General features: G+C 29.5%; 2 protein-coding genes across 2 annotated transcripts in view; both read left to right on the top strand.

Moving 5' to 3' along the window:
- Positions 1-18,438, top strand: part of LOC126835628 (farnesol dehydrogenase-like) — a 216,733-nt gene that overhangs the window by 130,365 nt on the left and 67,930 nt on the right. The window lies entirely within an intron of this gene.
- LOC126835626 (neuropeptide CCHamide-2 receptor-like) overlaps positions 13,696-18,438 on the top strand; it is a 108,225-nt gene continuing 103,482 nt past the window's right edge. The window contains exon 1 of the mRNA XM_050568329.1: positions 13,696-13,878. The gene's annotated coding sequence lies outside the window, so the exon portion shown is untranslated. The remainder of the gene's footprint in view (positions 13,879-18,438) is intronic.

The following is an 18,438-nucleotide window of genomic DNA, read 5'->3' as shown; positions in this document are numbered from 1 at the left end:
GACGCTTTGATCGCGTGTACACCCACCGAAAAGTCAATTATCGTTAAAAAAAAAAAGGTACACGATTTAGAAGTACAGTTTGAGTCGATCAACAATATACCTAAAGAAATAATCGGTGAGATGGACAAAATTCACCGTTTAGACGAAGGTAGAATACATCACGAAAAGAGAATACGCTTTATGGAAAATATTCTAGGTAAATGTAGTAACGCTATATAGCCGTATAAAAGAATATGACAATAAAAGATGTAATAATTTTGTTTTTACAATATTACATTATTTTAACGTGTACTGGATAGTACTAAATGCTAAACTGACCGTGGTCATTGTTGCCAAGTATAATAAGTAATAACTAATATGGAAAACAATAATAAAAAGAGTTAAATACGCAATAATATGACCCCTCAGTTATCTCATAGTTGAAGAGCAGACAGTGCACAAAGAACGCAACGTAATTATATTTTTTCAGATCATTTTTTTTGACGGTGTCTTTACTACATCAAATATATATATATAAATATATAATACTCGATAAAGTTACTTGTAAAAAAAAAATAATATATGCGTAATAGAAAATTAAACAAAATGGTATTACATTTATATTATTATAGTACGAGGTAAAGGTTGATATTATTTCAAAAATGTCAAATAAGTACTTATATTATTATAAAACGTTTTAACTTTCAATGTATACTGGAAGCGTCAAAAAAGTAAAATACAAACAAAAGTGGAACAGGGAGTTAAAGTAAAATTATATTCTACTATTTGTGTCAGGGAAAACAAAAGCAAAACATACAACAACATAAAAAACCACTATTTACAATACACAATGAAGTACTTTACTTGGATAAAAATATTTGAGTAGAGGAATTGAAATAGCATAATGTTAATGTGAAATACTTTTTCCATTAGTTTGCTGTTGTTTTTAGGTTCTGTATAAAATAAGTTATTGTTTTTATTCAGAATGACTAAACAGGCAATTTTTAAGAATAGAACAAAATAAACAACATCATATATTACGTATATATTATTATACAGCGGTAACTATATAACTAAGATATAGTGGGTATTTTTTTCATTATTCCAAGTATAACGCTCAATACATAGTTTAGGAATAACGACTATTTTAACATTTTTAAATGACTGTAACTTTTCAATAAATGAATTTTTTTTTAAAACGCACCTTAATGCCCTTCGGAATATTGTTTTATTTTAATTTTATATGGGTGCTTTTACTCTAAAACCAAAACTAAGCGAGTTATTTTCAGTTCGCGTAAACATGTTTTTACCTCTGAAAATTACCGGTGCGACGATAACAAACCTAAGAAAATGTTAGTATTGTATACACCAGAGCAAATGTCAAAAGACCAATTGATTATCTTGGTTCCATTCATATTATTAATAAAAATCATTTTTTATTTGTGCAATAAAAAATAAAATACTGGACACATTTTATAAAAAGGAAATTCGTACAATGACATAATAGTTTTTGGTATTGATTAATGTGTTATAATTCACTGTATATCGCCAGCTTACAAATAAAACTCACTATTGAGAAGAAACAAGAAATTAAATAAACGACATAGAAAAAAATGCTGATATTCAAAGCTACCCGAAATGTTTTAGTTAGGAACATTTTGAATTATTTTAACTATTTTGCTTTTTTTTTATATGAATAATATTAAATATACGAAAACAAAACAATCAAGTGATTAACGTCGTTTTCAGAGTGTTTCTGCCAAAAAAATGTTCAACTCTCATTCAAGAGAAATATGCCACAGTGAATTTCACTTATTTATTATGATAAAATTGATATAACTTAATATATTCAAGGAACACGCTAAACATACTTTTGTTGAAAGTGTTTCCATACTCAGATTTACCTTGACGACGTCTAAAAATGCAACATTGGCATTAGATTGGCAATAGTGCTTATTGATGAATTTAATCTGGGCACAGAATTGGCATCACGGTGTAGGCTCTGTAAAGTTGAAAAGTGTATTCATAATAGTATAAAATATTCTTTCACTCGTCCCAGGAAATATCAAGTCGTCCTAAACCCGGTTATGGCCAGTTTTTTTATTCAATCATTGTTCTTAGAGAAGTAGAAATCCTTTTACACTTGAGATGTTTTCTATGAGCGCAAAAATGTCTAGCTTTTATACGATTACTTATGGTAAATGCATTGAAACACAAGCAAAAATGTATCAATTCGTATATGGTTTTGTAGTTCTGTGTAGTCCCACATACATTGTTCAGGTACACCAACGTCTCTTTTTTCCGGTATCTCATTTGCAGGCGGACATTGCTAAGATAAATAGATTCGTGCATATCTTTTATAGTAAATCTCTTGGCACAAAGCCTCTCACGTAGCATTTCCTATAAATTATTTCGGATCAAACCTCGGTGTTTACTTATTAAATAACACTATTATAAAGGTATTATTGGCTTATATTAACATCCAAACAACTACAGAATTCATGTTGGTGACTAAAAACCATTGTCGCAGAACGACTATGCAGGAGGATACTAAAAAGTGTTTCTTCGTAGTATATGCTGCTAAGATGCACTTTTGTAATATATAACTACTTCTTGAATCTCCATTTATTACAATTTTTTCTTTTATCTTATCCAAAACCCTAACCACTATAATACCATAACCGGAACAGTTGGACGTGGGCTTTATGATCCAAGTACTTGTGTTTCCGTCATGTTATTTTGCGAACGATATATGCCCACACAGTCTATCGAATATACTTTGTATCTTGCAAAAAAAAATATGTTCTTATTATATCTTCTTTAGACCTAAAGTAATTGTTAATTATAAATTACAAGTATTAAATGCATAAAATCTTTTTAGGCATTACATCATAATATAAGTAAATATGTTTCGAAAATGCATAATTATTATAAATGATTATTTCTATTTGATAGCTGTACTCGTTACGAAAATTACCATTGCTATTGATCAATTTCCAATAATGACTCATGAGATCTTTCCATAATTCTGTTTGATTTTCAAACATCCACATGTGTTGATTAGTAAATCCAGTCTTATAATGTACTTGTAGATACGCCGTTGTACGAAATTAATCATTTTATTTCATAAAACTATTACGTTTATCATGGAAATACTCGTAGGTTACATTTAGTACTAATAATGTATACAGGCATGATTAATACACATATGATTAAAAAGATTAAATTAAAATATTTTATTATTCACTCGCATTGCTTATAACTACTCCGATTATAAAACCATTTCATGTAAACCTATTATACATTATAATGAATGAATAGTTCTCCATTGTTTCGAAATTTAACGAGCGTTTTTTTTCATTCGTTAGCTTTGACTTATAAATCTATAAGCGTCAAGTTGTAATCTTATAATTTGAATTTCGGTAATTACAAAATTAAATGAAATACTTAAAAAAGCTGCGAAAGAAATCATTAAAATATGGAAATAAACAATAAGAATAATTTGGAAAACATTTTAGTCTTAATTTTTTGTTTTTCGCCAAAACCCTGGCTAAACAATGCCTTGAACGGTATATCCGATAATCATCATATTTTCTTTTATATTTTGATGTACAAACATAAAGTTTCAAGTTTAGTAATGTGTATAAAGCGCGAATAAACAGCGCGTCATAATGAATTAAACGCAAAAGTTTATTACGAAATTTCCGTGTTCCACATTTACGATGTGCCCTGGTTTTGGTAAAATAACTTGCTTTAATTGCTTTTATCGTTTGATGAGTGACGCTGCTGGTCTAAGTATCCGAGTAAGTTCACTGTTCAGCGTTGTATTTAACGCACGAAAATCCAATAAACACGTACCTAACACATTTTCACCAGTGTTTTCTGGAGCTAATTTATATACATTTTCAAATTTAGCTGATATGTATTGCTTCGAGCTTTTCATTTTCGATTCCATTAATCGGTTGAGTATTCACCAAGCAGTAATCACGTTCACAACTATACTCGCGCAAAGTTATTTTTCTTTACTTCAGAAATGTTGTTAAATAGTTTTTTTGTATTAGAAATAACTTTTTCCATCGTTTAGTTTTTTACTACAATAATTCTTTGCTGCGACGACTTACGTTGTGCCGATGCTATTTGGGGGTAACTTTGATTTAATCTGTTTGAAGTTATTATTTATTTTAGTTATCCATCAAAATTTCTTATTTTATGTGATTGATAAATAACTTATTTGTATTTTATTAATGGGTGGTATTATTATTAACATCCGAGTTATAATTTATTAATTGATGAATATTCGCATGTTTTGCTATGCTATTTCGTTCTTTAATCCTATATGTATATATATATATATATATATATATATATATATATATATTATATATATATACATTACAATTTGAGTGTTATACCCTAAACATGTTTTTTTTTTCTAAGTGTTAAATCACAGTTGTTAACTAGTTTTTTGTGTTTCATAATTTATTGTTTGCGCCACGCAATCGACTAGCGTGTAAAACAAGTGGACTGTATAAATCGGAAAACTCTTTGGTTACACTTTTTAATATTTTTAATAATAATAACACATAATTCTTATCTAATTAAAAAATAACCAATTTATTGTTCATTAACACAATTACGAAAAAATCAATTATAATATTAATATTTTCGCCGGCAACGCGCCTATTTTGCTTGACCATCGAGCGGTCACTGGTCGCGAATCGACCCCTTAACGCATACCACTATTAATCAGCTGATTGTGCCTGAACATTTGTTAAGAATTAAAATTATTCATCTCCTTAGCTAACCCTTTGTTTTTATATTTCAGACAGCGTCACAACAACAAAGAATTTACTATAAAATGATTACAATTCCCAGCTTATCAACTAACAAGAATTTTGGAGTATAAATTACACTATGCTTGAGTAGTAATAATCAATTCATATTATTTTAAATGTCATACTTAGAATGCTTTTGTTGTAATTTTTGGAGTTGAATTGTTTGTTTCAACCATGCCATATAAAGATATCATAACGCATAATAATTATAAATTATAGTTATTATTTATGATTAATTTGTTTTTAAAAATCGTATAGATTATTTTTAGATAGAACTAATTGCGTTTGAACAATTGTTCGCTTAAATGAATACGTATACTGCAGCAAGTAAATGCAAAATTAACCATGAAAATGTTCACAGAAATTAATCGAGTGATCATCTTGAAAATGATAAATTTATGTCTTATTAAGTCTATTAATCTTTTTAACGTTCTTAAAGGATTGCGAATTATGAGGATGCGTACGTGTGTTGAGTACGTACGTGGGATAAAGTAGGATAGTTACGGTGGCTGTCGTTTACGGTAATTGAAGTTAATTAAACTTCGGCAAGACAAACTCATATACCGTTAAATACGTGATTCAATAAAGTGTTTGACTTGTCAGAAATATCTCTGGCTCTGTTTATTTTAAACAATCATATAAGCTAGCCTAAGAAAATATTAAACTATATCACTTATACGCATTATAATATCTCAACAATATCGCTAAATAAAAATTAAAAATAAATGGCTTGGCTTAAAGTTATTTTTCTAACAAAAAGCTATTACATAATATTCCGCATCGATATCATTCGACATATTTTTCGTTGCTAACCCAAAATTAACACTTGCTTTGTGAAAATGGTAACCACAGTACTCGAATGGCGGGTGAGGATTAATTTTATGTTGTGGCCAAAAGTTTTTTAGTAGTTTTTTAATAATTGGCCTTAATCAAATTATCGGCTAAACGTTCACTTGGCTAGTTATTTTCAATCAATTCATTAAGCATTCATTTAAGTTTGTTCGTTGTGAAAACAACACATAATTTAAAAATTTAACATCCCCATCCCTACCCCAACCTCATCCTCATGCCCATTCCCACCCCCATTCCCATTACCACCCTCATCACTTATCTCTTATCTCTCTTATCTTATCAGATAAATCAGCTGATTTTTTCGTTATGAGTGTCGGTGTCGATTTTTCCGGTTGTGTTCCAAAGTAAAAACATATTTCTAATCTCTTATATCTCTTATCTAAACAGATAAATCAGCTGTTATTTTTCGTTATGATAACCGGTGTCGACAATTGGTGTCGTTTTTCTGTGTGTGTGCCATAGCAAAGACATAAAAATGTCAAATGCATTTAAGTTAGAAATCTTGTGATATTAATTTAAGGGCTAAGACCAAAGTAATATCGTACACAATTGTATTTTATTAAATAACTGTATATACTATTATATAGAAACAAAATAAATTAACTTAGCTTGGCGATATGGTTGGCTTATACTTGGCCGCCTAGCTTAGTTAAATTATTTCGGTTCTATACTTCTACTTTAATATCATCCCAGCTAACACCTTTCTTACCATGACAAACAATATATTAAGTACTATAGTGAGATGATACTTTGGGGACAGCTTACCGAGTTTAACCTATAGTGCTTGTAAATGTTTTTTCATGTCATAAAATAAGTATTTATTGTACTTTAATAAGTATTAACAAAAACTTAAAACTGTTAGGGTCTCCTTGGAAGAACCGAACTTAAAACTTTAAATAGTACGTCTGATTCAAAAATGTTGACGATTTGTTAAGTTATAGTAATAAGTGCACAAAAAATGAATTTGTGAGCAATTATTTTATAAAACGGCTTAAAAGGGAACATATAGGCAACACAACAAAGTGTAAACCACTGTACATAATTACCAGGAATGTATTATATAATATTAACTGTGACAAGGTCTACATCATCAATTATTACTTATTTATATTTTATAATTTTCAAACCGATTTCAATGATATCCACGGGGTATAGATTCGGACAATATCATTGAAGTAGTTATTTATACTTTTTCCTATGTTCTATAATCGTTTAAAATGGTCGTAATCCCTTGATTGTTTTTTCACTTTATGCAAATGATTTTACAGTAACTATTGATTATGTCATACATACATGATTGTAAAATCATTACTATTCAATTTCTATTCTAGTTTTTTTAACGACTGTGCTATTAATTATAGTTTTGGTAGGTAGTCTGGGAATTTCAATAAAAATATTATTTAAGTTTCTGATTTTGCGTGCATTTCGTATGTTGTAATATTTAAATATAATGATATAAATTACTATTTGTAATATTTTAAAACCACTATTAATTTGTTTATGGTACATATATATTTTTATAATGCATTTTACCAAACAAAAATCGAAAATCAGTACAATTGAAATTTTACATTTGCAGAGTTTCGCATCTTGCTAAATGCATTTCAGTTTAAAATGCTTTATGAAAAGTTAATAGCATTTTACGTATATTATTATAAAACAACAAATTACAATTCTTGTACATAATAATAATTAATCGTCATCGAACATTTTCTCCGTTTATATTTTATTGTCATAAGTTTGGTGATTTTTAGCTATCTACTTTGTTTTTAAGCACTTTATTTACATCGGTCGCAGTGCAAATGGAACCTATAAATCACTTTTAACTTTGAATTAAATTCACCTTCGTACGTCCTTTTGCATTGTTGTGGCTTTGGTAAATGTTGTGCGCTCTATTTTCGTTGGACATCTTATAAGCGTTTTTCTCATCTTCCCGTAATAATGTGCCCCGCAAACATGGTCTACCGATAGAGACTTGAGGCAATTTTTCACTGTTGCCAGCTCAAAGTGATCAATCACAACCGCAAAATAAAAATATCACGACATCCGAAATAAGAAAAACGCGCAACAACAAACGTGATTGTAAATAGTAATCGTTTTCCAAAAACGATTGGAATTGTGTGGCGGCGCGACGAGCGGATTACATTTCCCCCCCTTTATACTGTAACAAATTGTTAATAAACCCGTAAGTACAAAATTAACTTAATATGGATTTTGTTGATGAAAAACACCACACGAGTGACGATACAATCCCCCTAATTTGTTCTTGTCTTAGTTTTAAAGTTTACAAACGGATTCATATTTACAAATGTTAGCGTTGTGTAGGTATTGCACCAGACAGTCTGCAGTTTACACGTTCTACAATTAAATTTGCTCTATTAGACGATTTTTGAAAACATTCCGACGGTAGCTTTGTCGGTTGTGATATATTTTTTCCCACGCCGATAGTTTTTGGCGCTACTACTTTTTACACGTCGATAAGAAAGCATTGTCGAGGGTAAGAAGCGGACACCAGCAGCAAAACTCCAAAGTCGAAAGCCCTAACACCTTTACAATGAAATTCCCGTACATCACTAGTATGTCCGACACGATTACAAATGTACATGTATGCATGTTTGTGTACCAAGTGGATAATATATTTGTATATCTATATACTCTGTGCATTCGAAAATCCCACCGACCGTTCCGTTATAAGCCAACTAGACCCTCGCGTCGACCATTCCAGAGCATTTATCATTCGCTCCTATACAGCAAATGTAATGTAACATTATGTGCAGATTCGAAATTTACTTTACATGTTGCGACTATATTGATCATATTTTTTTTATTTGCCGTCACTATGAAATATATACAATAATATTTTACGAATAAACTGGATAAATCGTGACATAATATACATATACTTCCATCCGGAGGAAATTTTACTTTGTTAAATAGTCAGTTCGCGGAATTTAAACGTTAGTAATATTATGAATATGAACTTGTATATAAACGAGTACATACAAACGTTAATATTTAAACATTGAGCAAAAATACATTGTATGTTTACAAACGTTGGCAAGTAATCAGGAAACTTAAATATACTAGTATGTTTAATCTACGATATTATGTTAGATGCTCTAATTATTGAATCTAATAGACTATGACGTATATTGACTTGTTCCAAAGTACAGGATTATTACTATACTATGTAATACTGTAAAAAAAAGTTTGATTTGTATAATGTAAGAGGGGTAGGGGGTAGTGTTTCAAAGGAACGATTTACACAAAATTAAGTTGTCATCTCATCAATGGCGACGGATATTTTGCTACATCAATTTAGCCCACTGTCTAGGCTTGAGCATACACGCGTGCAGTAAAAATGCAATTGATCATATTTCAACGTCATGCCGGTTCTTACGGAAAAATAAAAAAAAACTGAAAAATTTGCATTAATCATTCTGTCTCTTTTGTCGGTTTTATTTACTGACAAACACACGTCGCGTCGGTAGTATCGAACTATATATTATAACAGCTATAGATTTATTTAAATATTATTATATGTTCGATGTTCCATATAGTTCCATCCATTCCAATGTAATAAAAAGAAAATTAAGAAATATAAAAAATAAATCGCAAGATTTGATAAATAACCGTACAAACGTACTTACTTAGGTCCTTTCACACTTACACGGCAACACGGGTATACATGTCTACTGTGTTAACTTTGAACCGTGTGGACTCGCAATTCGGACACGGCACCACTCGCGATAACATATAATATTACACAAGTAAACCGTCACGGGAACTGTGTATTTGTGAAACAGGCCTGATTAAGTTACTGGAAAGCATGTAAAAAACATGTGCGTTATGGAATTCCCCTTAATATATAAAACTCTCAAACTGAACAATATTTTTGAGTGTAATTAGAAGTATTCCCCGAGCAATGATATGAAATTAAGCTGTATACCAAATAATAATATTATTCTTTCAATGCAAAATAATATAAATGCAGGTTATGGTTTAAAATAATACCCTGAAGCTTATACAAATTAGCCGGTAAATTTTTTCTTAAATATTGCCTATACAAAACTCCTTTAAACAGACCGCATGCAATACCCTTCAGAGAGAATTTCTAATAATTTGTCTTTTTAACTCATTACAATTTTGAATGAGGTAAACCCCCCCCCCCGTTCATAACACTTACATGTTTTCGGGTAATTTTATAGCGGACGGTAGTCTTTTTCAGATCGTGGGGGTTTTAGTATTTTAGGATAATATTATTTATCTATAGGCCTATTTAATATAAACTGGTTATCGACCATTCAACATTTTTAGCAAATTATTCTTAATTTTAAAAATGTATAAAATATGTACGTTACCATTTAAACTTTAAAAGTTGATAAAGCTCTAGAAAATACTAAAAGAGGTAAAAATTAAAATAGTGTCTAACATTGTAGTATTAGCATTAACAAAAAGAAAAAATACAAAATATCATGTATTTTAATAGAAAAAACTGGTGTAGTATGTTAAAAGATCACCCAGTAGATTAAAGACCGCTTTTGATTTTTAGTTGATCAGAAAGACGTAGTTTCTTCTGTGTTCTTGTTCTTTGTATGCTAGTTGATCATTTTTCGGAATGTCGAAGACCTTAAACACTTTGTTTAATTCAACAAGCTTTTCCTGTATTTCATTTAAAACTAAATTCACCCAACGGTATTCCTAAAAGAATATTTATTAACGTAAATCATATATTCCAAAATCTATGACTTGTTTTCTATTTTACTCAAAATCTATAGAAAATACAATAACTAAATGTAATGCAATTCCAGTAAAATAAATTCCTACGAGCCGTTGAATATTTTACAGAATATCCTGTACATAATATCAAGTAATGCTTTTCATATTTTTGTGTTTGTAGTATACAGCTGTAAATTAATTAATGCAAGAAGAAATGTAAGTTACTCGTTAATATGTTATTAGTTCGGCTACAAACTAAACATTATTGTGTTATTCTTTAGCCGATAACAACGTATTTTGAAATTCTATTATATATGTTGTTTTAACCAAACGCAAAAGAGGTCTGCTCTTTAATGATTTTGTTTGATGATGGAATAATTAAGCCATATTGCAAGCTTGTGAACGGAATGGTTTCTGGCCTCTGGGTATATGTTCGGTGTATATTAACAGTGTTCCTGGTAAACTTTTACTACCGGCAATTTTATCCTGGATTTTATTTTGTATTTGATAATTCCAGTCATACTCCGAGTTCTTGTTATTAAAGGATGGTTCAGTCTATTTTTCGTTTTTCTCAGACTTTTGTCGTGCCTCTCGAAATGGTGGAGGTTTTTTTATAATATTTCGTTCATTAATGTCTACTGTGTTTTTGGGCAATCATATTTTCTTTTTTAATATTTTAATTTATTAAACTATATAAGTATCTTATTTTATTACTTTCCATACTATCATATAGTAGTTCTTCTAAAATGGTTAAAATAGAAAATAACGAATCATTTTGCCAACTCTTCTGTGAACAATAGGTTATGTTAATTTTTAGTTCAATAATCTGTAGATTTCAATCACAGCAATGTATAATAATGCCATAAATATTATTATTAAAACTAATTTTCCAGTACAAGTCTATTTTAGCTTTAATGCTAATTGAAACAACGTATTAATTTTACTATGATGTTTCCTTTTTTTTCTTTTTTTATTTGTGATGATATTGACTTTAAAAAGTAATTTAAAAAATATAGTGTTATGTGAGCTATACGCGAAACGTTACCTATTTGATTTACATATTTATGAATTATGTAGTTTTATGTAGATTGGATACATAGTTATTACTTCTATATATAGGTTTTTGAGTTTCGAACTATTCAGGTTTTAGCTGCATGATATAAATAGCTGTACCTAGTTGGTAGCCAGTACTAAGTATAGTACATAACAGTTTTTTGTATCTTACAGTAATTTCATTTATAATTTGGCGATGAAAATACTCTATAAGAATGCGATTCATTCATAAAAATAACAATTATGTAATGCGGGCAGTATAAAAAATTGTTTTTATTTATTTATCAATAATAACTTTTTATTTGTACTCCTATATAAATTCCTAATTTAGTCATTTTGCAACCGTGTTGATAAATGTGGTACATGTTTGACTACTAGAGTTTAAAAACTCACCCTTTCGTCGAAATTCTAATTTGGGGACAGGACATTTGTTACAGCTGTATAAACTTAAAATGAACATGTTATTATCTTGATTTCATATATTATGTTAATTTGTTAAAACCAACATAGAATTTGTTTAAATTACCCCTCGTTAATTTATTCCAAATGGTTATGTATTCGTATTGTGTATTGTTCTCTGAAGTTAAACATCGTTCATTCACTTCGTTGGCTAGAAAATGGGCTGTAAACATTTTTTGACAATGTCAACAAGTCTTAAAAGTCACGTAGCCTAAAATATAAATGTGCTTTTTAGCTACATCACTACGGCATAGTCCGTGAATGTGGAAAATTTCACAGAAAATAATTTTGAACATTTATAATACCATACAGATACATGTACGTCATGAATAATATAATCAATTCCACACATAATAGCTCATATGCATGTATCACACCCGTGCATTATTATTCCATCGATATAACGTACATACACGTATATAGGCGTTATTTTTGACAGTATCTTAAGTACGATTTATAAAATAGCACTAAATACTGTATACAAAGTCCGAATTTTGGAGTTATTTTAGCTTCGATGCCGAGCTGAGAAGGTATTGTTTATACAATGATGTGTTTCTTTTTTTAATTTTTTTTTTTTTGTGTCTGGACCCACAACATTACGTAAACCGCTGAACCGATTTCTTCGTATAGCAACTCTATAGATCAGAAATCATACCTGGAAGGTACTTTAGCGGGCCGAAAATTAAAAAAAGTCACCCCTTCCCTATCAAAATCGAGAAAAACACCTAAAAAATGTACACATTTTTCAACTTAAAATTATGATGCTCTATTACTTTTTTAAAAATAGTCAAAAATGTTCCAAATTTATATGAATTATTCTTCAAACACAGTACTATCGATAAACATTAAAAAACCAAAAAAAATATCATTAACCCTTTCCCTTAGAAGGGATAGAATTTTTTTGCTTTATTTCACTTTTTCAAGTAAAGTTTTAGAGATTTAAATCTGAAAATTAGATCAAAGGTAGATCTAAAATGGAACTATAACATATACAATTTTCTCAAAAATCTGTAGTCAATTTTTTTTTTTTTTATCAAGGAAAACCCCCAAAAATAGAATAAATTACCACTTTGGCTGTAGTCAGTTTCTAGGTTGCTATGTGCGAGTGAATCAACAGTCAACAGGTAATGAAAATATTTTTATTATATTGTTAATTACGATATATGGGTAACCATGACAGTAGATTTGTATAGACAGACGATCAACCCTTATCGTATCCACCCTGCACAAGACTAAGTATTAAATTTTAAGTACATTATTGCTGGTCCCGCGATATCTTCTAAACCACTATAACTGGTTTGAACATACTATCCACAAATTCGCATCGAAGCGTTTATTTAAAAGTGATTTTATCACTTTCAGTTATAATAAAATCTGTAGACCTGTGACCTCTCCGTCCCCACTATGCACTATTTTTTGACAACATGTTTTTTTAACTTTAATTTTGCATTTATCAAATATATATCTTAACAATTCGGATGTTTGCCTTTTTTATTTTTGCACAAAACTAAATAATTAATTTTAAGTACATTATTTTTTATTATGTATTTTTTCAACGTGGCGGGGCAGATAAACAATGAAATCGGCTATACGTTCTTCTCGCACTGCTAATATTGATAATATACCATCGTTTAACTATTAATGACCACACTCACCGCTGAGACTCTATATACGGATGGTTCGGCCGGCTCCTGGTGACCCGACGTAGAGGCCGTGCAGTGGCGCTAGCAACGAAAATCCCTGGCGCTAGTACGGCATAGACGACACGACGCTTTACCCAGTCGGTAACTGGCATTGCGACACGCGGTTTTGACGTTTTGCCAATCGCACGCGTCTCGTTATGTCCGCACGTTCACGGAGCGACACGAAAAGTATTCAACGGCCGAGCAACAGGTGTTTTTGATAACAATTATTATTGCCCCGGCCGTTCTTGTGCGGCGGTCACCGCGCTCGTATTACACACAAAAAACACACACTAAAGGTAAATATCATGTTTGCATAGATTATCTAAAATGCCCGTCTTATATACACATAATATGTATGGTGTGATAGACAGTAATAATAATAATATTTTCGGCAACAATCGCAAAGAGTCGATTTTTACAAGTGAGTAAACTGAAACGATGACTTTTTTTTACACAGTTGTGTATGTACGAAAAAAAAACCAGATACCTAATTCTGACAAACTAATTGATTAACTCTTCGCTGTCTTATTTCTATCGACTTTATAATTGATTAATTGTTCCCTATCGCAAAACCGCGAAAGTCTCATTTTCGAAAATGTTTGCACTTAGGTCGTTGTTCTTTGTGTAATATAAACATTTGAAAACCTAATAAACCCTTTTGCAAAGTTACGACAGTCCGTTGGGATGCCAATAACAAACGAGATAATTACCATTATTATTTTTCGCCCTAGTCCAAAGTTTTCTAAAGTGGTAATGAAAATATGTGTCAATTGGTTTATTTAAAACATACCGTAGATACAATAAAATGCGGTACAGAGCCGGCTAACTTTTTTTTGAATACTTTTAGTTTTCATTGTTATTATTATTTTTTTTTTATCGAATTTACCTAAATATGAGCACGTACTACGGTTTTAAGGAGAAACTAAGCTGGCATTGGCATTTTACCAGGAATCTGCTTAGTAATTTTTTAAGCTGTTCGAACGATACAAATTTTCTTTGCAGTCCCCGTTTGTCATACTTCATTTAGTTTTACTTCGTATAATAATATTGTTTCCGACGACATTGTTTAAGCTTCTCGCGCGTTTTCAATAATTTATATTGACACATAAGATAAATTATTTTAAATGTGTTTTACGATATGTTAAACATTTTGAATTAGAAAAAAGTAAACTATATAAATTACATTACAGCAGCGTCATTTCAGCCTTTTCATTTTGAGCAATATAGTGACAGTTCTATGGGCTTATGGTAAAGTTAACAATCATAAATCCGTTTGCAACTTATCTCCTTACTGAGATTCATGTTAAAGATGGCGATCATTTTTGAAGGACTCACATAGTAGTTAGTTTAATTTTTTCTTCTCCCTTCTTTGTATGTCATTTAAACATCTAATACAAATAATTGAAATAGCATTATATAACAAATGACACACGATTTTGCATAGTTCCCACATATAGAAATGCAAAAGTTTAAGTTTTTATTAAAAAATAACTATTATAGTCTTAGTTACTCAAATGCCTACTATATGTATATTTTATAAAAGAAGTAACTATTAAATAAGTGGATGAGCGAATTCACTAATGATAAATCAAAAGTTACACTATCTATATAATATAGGTGTAAACTACAGTATGTTGGTATAAATTGTCATTATTAAATAAATATTATATAATCTATCGTTAGTTTTAGTGCATAATTGATATGTAATAAATACTAACCTTGAATATTATACTCATATATTATACTATGAAATCTACAAATTCAGTGTTCTGTTCACATTAAAATGTATAACATTTTTACACATTAAATAAATATGTATTATGCGGTTTAATAAAAGGAAACGAATTGTCTTCTTAAATTATGCAATTATGACATTTAAGTAATTAACTTTAATCAAATATAAAGAATTACCCATTACACGGGTCCACTCGATTTATAACTATAATCTAAGTGTGATATAACACAAAGTACGAGTATTATAACTGGTTTTATAATAATATATCAATTTATAATTCCGAACATTATTTCCCAAGTTCTGGGTAATTTGTTTAGTCTAAATCAATGAAAAATCAAAATTCCTGTTTAATATGAAACTGAATTGAATAACTGAGTAATATAAGCTCATATTAAAATGTTTCTCTCGAAACGAACAGTGATACTTTTTATAATAGTTTTAATATAATTTTATGAACAAATATTTAATAACAATGTATTTTGCGTAAATTTATGAATATTAATATTAAAGTTCACAAGCATTTAATATGAATATTATATTATATTATTGTGTGATAACACATTCTATACGTATTTATTTTTTTCTACGATACAATACAGTTGTTTGAAATTATTAAACAATATTTTATTTAATACATATTATCGAGAAAAATATTATGTTTAGTATAAAATCTAGACAATAAAACACTTTATTTCAACACGGAAAAACATTTAAATACTCTTTTATACTTCTACTTAATATCAAAATAATTAGTTTATTAAACAGTACTTGAAAAGCTAGAACGCGAGACGGAGGGGGTGGCGGAAATTAGTTATGATCATTTTATTACAATGTGTACAAGTACAATTATTATTGTTGTATTATAAATAGCTTACTGGTTGTACACGTAACTGTGTTACGTCGTTTATAATTTGTACAGTTCCCAATCTAATCGCAATAAAAAAATTTTATCAAATTTTTTGTGACGCCGAAAAAATAAACTTGTAAATTATTTATTTAATGGTGTTGGATAAAGTAATTCATCCCTTTAGTTTCCTTTTGTAAATAACCTAATGTGTCATGACTAGTTAAAAAAATCAAAATAGATTTATTTTCGGAGGAGACCTTGTGGTTATCAAGCATGGAAATGGGCTTAAACTTTAAAGTTTAAACCGAACCGGTGGTAATTGTATCGTAAAATGATCATAGATTCGACAATAGTTATTACTTATCAGTCGACATTTACGAAGCATATTTGGCAATCATATTGTCTGGTTTTATCTTATTACATGCTATATAAAACAAATACATATTTATACAATGTAAATAGTATTTTTGCTCTAATGCGGAGCTGAGAAGGTTTTGTATTTTTAATGAAGTGTTCTTATTATTAATTTTTTTTTTGTGTCTGTACCCACGTTATCTTTGTTGATCGGCTGAATTTCTTTGTGTTGCAACTCTGTAGATCATAAATCGTACCTGTAAAATCGAGAAAAACATTAAAAAATGTGTATAATATATTTTCAACTTATTGGACCACAGGTTCGCATCGAAACGTTTATTTAAAAGTGATTTTATCACTTTTTTAGCATTTCGGTTTAAATTTACCATATCCAATTCTCTAAAGGTAATATGTAACACTATTTAGAGAGTGCCCTTTTTCCAATTAAAAAATAAGTGAGAATAATTACACATTACACCTCCTTGTCGTTAGTTCCTGCTATCGGTAGGAAATAATAACCAGAACTAGGTAATAATGTCATTTCCTTTTTATATTAAGTATTGTCATTATATTAATAGACATAACCCATTCAAGATAAACGTTAATAAAATTTGCCATTGACGGTGTGTGGACGTGGACGTATGTTTTTTTTTAACCCTCTCCTAAGAGGAATAAGGAAACGTGGCATTATTTATAATTATATAACACAATTAATATTACTTGTTCGTGTGCCTTAAATGTTGTTTATCGTCTATATTAAATGTGTGATACTATTATCTGCACTCCAGGGCTCCTATCTCGATTTTCGAGTAATTTGGTGCTAAATAAAGACATGCTGAGCGTTAATGCTCTTACTCCGTGGATTTTAACAATATTATTTTCTTGTCGTGTCGGTAAAATTAATCAAAATCATAATCGTATTACTTAAATAATTATTATTATTTATATGATATTTTATATTATCATAAAGTGTTATAAACAGTGTTATTTGACTTCGACGTATGCTGAGAATAGCTCGCACTTAACACAATATATATTTTTTGTCATTACGATTGTTTTTAAGTATCATATATATGGGTAACTCTAATTCTGGTGTTCGTATGATTTAGGTCAAAATACGTCAGTTCCATTGTAGATTGTACATACTGTTAATCCACTTTGTTTTCTTTAACACTATGTGTTCTGTCGGTAGAGTATACTGTTAATTCAGAGATTTGGGCATGAACCCAAGACGTTCATTTCTCAATCTGCTAAAAACTAAAACTTTATTATAAATTATTCTTTAGGAATTGCTACTTATTGTTAGTGAAACATGAAAAGAAATTCAAATAACGTTCAACGCTTCTTTTCTGTTAAATAATTATAATCTAGGTAAATTAGTACTGATCTCAAAGTAAAACTTGTAGAATTTAGAAATGTATTTATATGTTTTATAGTTCTAATAATCTATTTAAATAAAAAAATAATGTTTTGATAAAGTTCAACAGTTTAGAATGAAAACGTAATTTGTTCTAAACATATTTAAACTTATAAAATTAAAATAATTCGTAATTGTTTCATAATGGCCCGGTAGGTTGATTGTAAGCAAATACCCAAAAAGCGATATTTTTTTATTAAATAATCGCCAATTTCTAAATTTAACTGAAATCGTTTAATTATAAAATACTCATGAATGATACAATTAAAAGTGAGCAAAATGGAAATTATATTTGAAATGACTTCTTATGGATGATGCTCATTGATTTTCTTCGATAGCTCTTTCAAAAATTTATGAAAAATTAAAAAAAACACCCACATTAAGTAAAAGCTCTCGTTGATAAAATATGTCTTGATCAAAGACTTCTTTTTAAATAATGTCACTGTTATCCTCTTGGTTCTCATCACTTTAACATTTATACTCGCATAAACTTTTTTGGTTCT

The sequence above is a fragment of the Adelges cooleyi genome, unplaced genomic scaffold (genome assembly GCF_023614345.1).
Source record: "Adelges cooleyi isolate 19-005CV unplaced genomic scaffold, UGA_ACOO_1.1 ACOO_flye_CR_arks_rails_tigmint_CR_PRNA_23, whole genome shotgun sequence".
NCBI classification, from domain to species: domain Eukaryota; kingdom Metazoa; phylum Arthropoda; class Insecta; order Hemiptera; family Adelgidae; genus Adelges; species Adelges cooleyi.
This window is presented reverse-complemented; position numbering and strand designations above follow the sequence as displayed.